Source organism: Passer domesticus, chromosome Z (genome assembly GCF_036417665.1).
Source record: "Passer domesticus isolate bPasDom1 chromosome Z, bPasDom1.hap1, whole genome shotgun sequence".
NCBI classification, from domain to species: domain Eukaryota; kingdom Metazoa; phylum Chordata; class Aves; order Passeriformes; family Passeridae; genus Passer; species Passer domesticus.
Window position 1 is genome coordinate 55,820,958 of NC_087512.1, and position 7,333 is coordinate 55,828,290.

General features: G+C 43.4%; 1 long non-coding RNA gene across 1 annotated transcript; it reads left to right on the forward strand.

Moving 5' to 3' along the window:
- The first annotated feature begins 2,819 nt into the window (after positions 1 to 2,819).
- On the forward strand, positions 2,820 to 6,509 carry LOC135290773 (uncharacterized). The gene is made up of 3 exons (XR_010353574.1): positions 2,820 to 3,040; positions 4,075 to 4,144; positions 6,277 to 6,509. It is a non-coding gene; the product is annotated as an uncharacterized LOC135290773 (long non-coding RNA).
- Positions 6,510 to 7,333: the final 824 nt, after the last annotated feature.

Here is a 7,333-nt window from a genome sequence, read left to right on the forward strand (position 1 = left end):
ACTCAGCATCACTTCTACAAGTAGCAAAGATCACAGAATCACAGAATCACAGAATCACAGAATCACAGAATCACAGAATCATAGAATATGCTGAGTTGGAAGGCACCCACCAAGATCAAGTCCTGGTCCTGAGCAGTACCATCCCCAAGAGGCAGAACATGTGCCCAAAACTGTCCCCAGCACTCAAAGTGAAGCCATGCCATTGCAGAGCAGAGTGGGACAATACCGTCCATTGCCCAGCTGGCAATGCTGTGCCTGATGACCCCCCAAGACACACTTGGCCCTCCTGGCTGCCAGAGCACTGCTGGCTCATGTTCAACTTGCCATCAACCAGGACTTCTAGGTCCCTTTCCATGGCACTGCTCTCCACCCTCTCATTCCCCAGTCTGTCCATACATTCAGAGTTGCCCCATCCCAGGGGCAGAATCCAGCACTGTCATTTGTTGAACTTCATATGGTTGGTGATTGCCCATCCCGCTGATTATTTGCCATCTCTGTGCAAGGCCTTCCTCCCTTCCAGGGAGTCAAAAGCTCCCCCCAGTTTTGCATTAACTGTGATCTTAGTATCCTTTCCGGTTCTGCATCCAAGAAGTTAATGATGATCTTGAAGAGCGGAGTCTGAGGATAAAGCCCTGAGGAACTTCACTACTGGCAGGTCACCAGTCTGATGTAACCTGATTCACTGTAACCCTTTCTGCCTGATCCATGAGCCAGTGGCTCACCTGTTGCATGTGCTTATCCAGCTGTGGGCTCTTGCTCTCCTCTCCCTACCTCCCCTGATGGCTGCCAGGGCAGAAGCTACTCATCACAGGGTGGTGTTGCGGTGAATGCCCCAAGTGTGAGGACATGAGGCTTGACTCCATTTTGCTGAGAAGGCTGATTTATTATGTTATATATTATATTAAAATACTACATTAAAACTATACTAAAAGAACAGAGAGAGAGGAAGCTCAGAAGGCTACAAAGACCAAGAATAGAATAGGAATGCATAACAAAAATCCTGTGACTGCTCACAGCCTCGGCACAGGTGGCTGTGATTGGTCACTAATTGAAAACAATCCACATGGACCAATGAAAGATGCACCTGTTGCATTCCACAGCAGCAGATAGTTATTGTTTACATTTCTTTCCTGAGGCTCTCAGCTCCTCAGGACAGGAAAAATCCTAGCAGAGGCTTTTTCATAAAATGTCATGGCTACAGGGTGGGGGTTCTTAGTAGGTCTATTATTGGTTAAAACATTTATTATAGTGATGAAAATATAGTGTTTAAATTATAGTAATTAAAATATGATTAATAAGATGTAACAATTACAGTGATTATAATATGTAATTACAAATATAAATATGTTCTTTTATATAATACAAAACTGCCTGAATCTCTGAACTGTAGGCTTCTATTATTCTTGGACACATGGAAGTAAATATGATCCCTTATTTTTATAATTATCTAAATTGTAAGCATTATAGATCCTAAGTTTTACATCTGTCTCAGGTTTTTGCTGAAACATTTAGAACAGAAAATTACACTTGGCATCTCTCTATTTATATTCAAAGAGAGAATTATTTTCCACATGTTTCTAATTGTCCTGTGTGGAGGCGTAGCAGGCCCAGAGCCTGCAAGGCCTCCTTGGAGGTCAGAAACCTGAGCTAGGAAATGCCAAGTCATCATGACTGGATCTTAGAAGCCCCTCTCTTCCGCCTTTCGGACCCTGCTTATCTCTCTGTAAGCCTATAGGTCACTTTCCCCTGACCCTTACTACTGGACAGTTTCCAAAACCCCTATAGGGTATAAAACCCCCTGATTCTGCCTGGTTTGGCAGAAGAGCTGTCACTGAGAACCTTCGCAGAACACCTGAATAAAGAATCCTGTGGAACCTCACATGGCCTTCTCCTCTCTCCCCCTGCGTCTGCTGCTGCGGCACCTAGCAAGCTAAAGAGCTGAAATCACTGAGCTGATAATCACTAAGAGCTGAAAATCACTATAGCTTGCTTAGGCTGCTGTGCTGAGCCTCCACTGAGTTATCCCGGCTCCGGCACCCCGCTGGGCATCAGCCTGGCAGGAAACTGCTGTGATATGGAGGGATGAACATGTACTCAACAGAGCTAAACCTAAGTAAATCAGCTCAGTAGGAATAAGATGGGCTGATAATGTGGTGTTAAAATTTTTTCACTAAATTAAAATATAGGAAACTATTGGCAAAGCACAAAATACAAAGCTGAAAAGAATTTTACATATCATTTACAAACATGTTGACATATTATTTTTATGTATCCTGGCATATGTACAACGAAACTGGAATGAATTCCTATTTCAGAGGCCGCCTGAAAAAGAGCCACTTTAGTTTATAGTGCTTGTACATAACTGATCTAATTTATGTTGAGGTAATATGGCTTTTCCTATCCATCTCACACTAACTAGTGGAGTTAGGGAAATGGAATTTATTTTTGGGACCCCCTACATTCACACTTCAACAGGCAAGGCTGACCTTGGACAACACTTCATAGCAGCAGGTTGACCCTGTACAGCACCTAAGTCCCCATCAAGTCACTTGCCCACTCTCCCACAGAGACTGGGGAGACAGGACAAATGTGAAAGAAACACATGGATTGAGAGATAAAGAAAACTGTTTATGGAAGCAAAAGCAAATAAGGAATTTGTTTGCTATTCCCCTTGGGCAAGTGTTTATACATGTATACCAATGCACATAGCATGGGTAACAAACAGTTAGAGCTGGAGGCCATGGTGCAACAGCAGAATTATGATGTAGTGACCATTAAAGAAACATGGTGGGATGACTCACGTAGTTGGAGCACTGCACTGGATGGCTACAAACTCTTCAGAGGAGACAGGAAAAGGAGAGTGGTGGAGGGGTGGCCCTTTATATTAGGGAGGTTTTGGATGTCATAGGTATTGAAACTAATGACGATGAAGTTGAGTGCCTATGGGTGAGAATTAAGGGAAAGGCCAGCAAGGCTGACATCCTACTGGGAGTCTGCTATCGTCCACCCAACCAGGATGAAGAGGTGGACAACTTATTCTGTAAGCAACAGAAAAATGTTTTAGGATTGTCAGCCCTTGTTCTTGTAGGTGACTTCAACCTACCAGACATTTGCTGGGAACTTAATACAGCAGAAAAACGCCAGTCTACAAAGTTTTTGGAGTGTGTGGAGGATAACTTTTTGTCACAACTAGTGGGAGAGCCCACCAGGGGAGGGACTATGTTAGACCTGTTGTTCATAAATAGAGATGGACTGGTGGGTGATGTGGAGGTTGGAGGACACTTGGGGCATAGTGATCATGAAATTATAGAATTCTGAATCATTGGTGAAATAAGGAGGAATATCAATAGGATCTCTATGTTGGACTTACAGGGGGCAGACTTTGGCTTATTTAAGAGACTTATTCAAAGAGATCCTAGGGAAACAGCCCTTGAAAACAAAGGAGTCCAGGAGAAATGGATGTGCTTCAAAGCAGAGCTCTTGAGGGCACAGGAATAGTCTGTCCCTATGTGCCGAAAAATGAGTCGATGATGCAAATGTCCAGTCTGGATGAGCAAGGAGGTTTTGAATGAACATAGAAATAAAAAAAAATGTATCATCTTTTAAAGTAGGGACTGTTTTCCCAGGAAGTATTTAAGGAAGGTGCTAGGGCATATAGAAAAAAAAAAAATTAGGGTAGCCAAAGCTCAGTTTGAACTTAATTTGGCAACTTCTGTTAAAAATAATAAAAAGAGTTTTTACAAATATATTAATGGTAAAAGGAAGGGTATAAATGACCTCTGTTACTTATTGGATGAGACAGGCATCCTAGTAACTAAAGATGAGGAAAAGGCAAAAATATTTAATGCCTTCTTCGCCTCAGTCTTTAGTGGTAAGACAGCTTGTCCTCAAGACAACTGTTCTCAGGGGTTGGTAGGTGGTGCCAGGGAGCAGAATGATCCTTTTGTTATCCAAGTCAGAGAACTGCTGGGACAGTTGGATATTTATAAATCAATGGGATCAGATGGGAATCCTCCTAGGGTGATGAGGGAGCTGGCAGATGAGCTTGCGAAGCCACTCTCTATCATTTATCAGGAGTCATGGCTCACTGGCGAGGTTCCAGATGATTGTAAACTGGCCACTGTGACACCCATTTACAAAAAAGGTAGGAAGGAGGATCCTGGTAATTACAGGCCAGTCAGCCTGGCCTCAATACCAGGTAAGATAATGGAGCAGTTTATAATGAGTGCTGTCAGACAGCACACACAGGATAGCCAGGGTGTCAGACCCAGTCAGCATGGGTTTAAAGAAAGGTAGGTCATGTCTGACCAACCTGGTCTCCTTCTATGACCAGGTGACCTGCCTGGTAGATACAGGAAAGGCTGTGGATGTTGTCTATTTAGAGTTCAGCAAGGCCTTTGATACTGTCTCCCACAGCGTAGTCCTGGAGAAGCTGGCACATGAGCACTCTTCAGTGGGTTAGGAACTGGCTGGATGGCCGGGCCCAGAGAGTGATGGTGAATGGTGCTGCATCCAGCTGGCGGCCAGTCACCAGTGGTGTCCCTCAGGGGTCTGTACTGGGACCAGTTCTATTTAATGTTTTTATAGACGACATGGATGAGGGCATCGAGTCCTTCATTAGCAAATTTGTAGATGACATTAAACTGAGAGCTTGTGTTGATCTATTGGAAGGAAGGAGGGCCCTGCAGAGAGACTAACATCAGTTAGATAGATGGGTGAGTCCAAAAGCAAGAAGTTTAATAAGTCTAAGTGCTGAGTTCTACATTTTGGCCATAGTGTTACAAGCTGGGGACCATGTAACTGGAAAGAGTGCAGGCTGAAAGGGACCTGGGGGTGCTGGTTGACAGCTGATTGAATATGAGCCAGCAATGTGCCTTGGTGGCCAAGAAGGCCAATAGCATCCTGGCCTGCATTAGGAATTGTGTGGCCAGCAGGAGCAGGGAGATAATTCTCTGTGAAGCCACACCTTGAGTACTGTGTAGAGTTCTGGGGCCCTCAGTTTAGGAAGGATGTTGAGATGCTTGAACGTGTCCAGAGGAGAGCAACAAAGCTGGTGAGGGGCTTGGAACACAAGCCCTATGAAGAATGTTTGAAGGAGCTGGGGTTGTTTAGCCTGCAGAAGAGGAGGCTTAGAGGTAACCTCATTGTTCTCTACAACTTCTTGAAGGGAGGTTGTAGACAGGTGGGGGTTGGTCTCTTCCACAGGGCAGCAACTGACAGAACCAGAGGACACAGTCTCAGGCTACGCCAGGAAAGGTATAGGTTGGATATTAGGAAAAAAATTTTCACCAAAAGAATAACAAAGTACTGGAATGCACTTCCCAGAGAGGTGGTAGAATCACCATCTCTGGATGTGTTTAAAAAAAGGCTGGACATGGCACTTAGTGCTATGGTCTAGATTCTGAGTTGAGGTGTTAGGACATAGGTTGGACTTGATGATCTTAGAGATCTCTTCCAACCTCATTGTTCTGTGATTCTGTGTGATTTAGCCATTTCAATGAAAACAATGCCTCGGCATGTGTATCAGTTTCATGGGAAAACAAATCTGATAACCACCTTTCTTAATGTCCCACCTTTCTTAATGTCCCACCTTTCTTCTAGTTTCATGGGAAAACAAATCTGATAACCACCTTTCTTAATGTCCCACCTTTCTTCTCCTTGCCTTGAGCTTTTATTACTGAGTATGATGCTATATGGTATAGTATTGCTGGCCGGGGGCTATGTACAAATCACGAATGGGACGGGACTGCTAGGAATGTGTCTTGCTGGTTTTTTTTCCAGCATCAGTCTCATTACATGGTTATGACAATGGGAAGATGCCAGCAGCTCACATCCCAGGCAGCAGACCAAGAACTTAATGTTACAACTTACTTTATAAGTTTTTTAACCAATCACACAAAGCAAAAGCATATTGACAGTAGTTCTATCCAACCACTATAAGCACATGTACCTGTGGTTAAAAAAATGCTTGCTTATCTCAAATACAATTTGTGTTTTTAAGCCTTAAAACACAATGCACAGAGCTCCATTATAAGCTTAGAATTTCCTAATACCTTGCCAGATATACTTTTCTGCAGATTAGGGAATTATTCTAGACAAGTGTTAATACACAGACCATTGTTCCATTTTGTCCTTACTTCTCTACTTTTTACCTAATTTTTCTGCTAACTTATTTTATGGCTACTGCTTAGCTCTAATCACAGTTCTGCTGTCTCTGAGGCTTGCCTTTCACAGCTTTCCCAAAACCCTCTGATTTTATGGATTCCCACAATATAGGATTTCCTCTTGGATGCTTCGGGTCAACTGTCCATGCTGTGGCCCCTCTCAGCCCATTGGAGGTTCAGGTGAAGAAACAGAGAAGGTATTGCAAGCACTACGCAACATCAGCTAGAACAATGGCTTTTTACCAGCATTGCTCTGGTCTCCAGTCTAAAACACTGTATCATCTGAGCTGCTATGAAGAAAAAGTAGCTTCATCCCAGGAAGACTGAGAAAAATTACATAAAATATTAAAAAATCAAAATCAGTGTTTCAAAGACTAGTAAACACCAAACTCAAGCCTATTACAAATCCTTACTGCTTCCTCTCACATTTATACTGTTAATACAAGATATATATGGCCAACAGTGGCTGATCACGAGGTAGCAATGTGCCCGGAGGTGGCCAAGAAGGTGTCTAAAAGGCATCCAAGAAGGCTGATAGCACCTGGCCTTCATCAGAATTAGAGTGACCAGCAGGATCAGGGAAGTAGTTCTTGCCCTATGCTGGGCACTGGTGATGTCACACGTTAAGTGCTGTGCTCAGTTCTGGGCCCCTAACTACAAAAATGACATTGAGGGGCTGGAGTGTGTCTAGAGAAATGCAATTTATTTGGGACTAGGCAAAAGTCTGATGAGGAGCAGCTAAGAGGGCTGGAAGTGTTCACCCTGGGGAAAAGGAGGCTCAGAGGAGGCCTTATCACTCTCTACAACTGGCTCACAGGAGGGTGTAGCCAGGTGGGGGTCGATCTCTTCTCCCAGGCAACAAAAGACATGACAAGAAGACATAATCTTAAACTGCAACAGGGGAGGTTTCATTTGAACACTAGGAAGAATTTTTTCATAGAAAATGTGATTAGACATTGGAATGGGCTGACCAGAGAGGTGTTGGAGGTGTCTAAAGAAAGACAGAAATGTGGCATTCATGCCATGATCTGGTTGACATAGTGGTGTTTGGTAAAAGGTTGTACTTGATGATCTCTGAGGCCATTTCCCATCTATCTTATTCTGTGACCTTGTGGTATATCAACTATTGTATTTATTATTATACATATGAATTATATAGACGCAGTCAT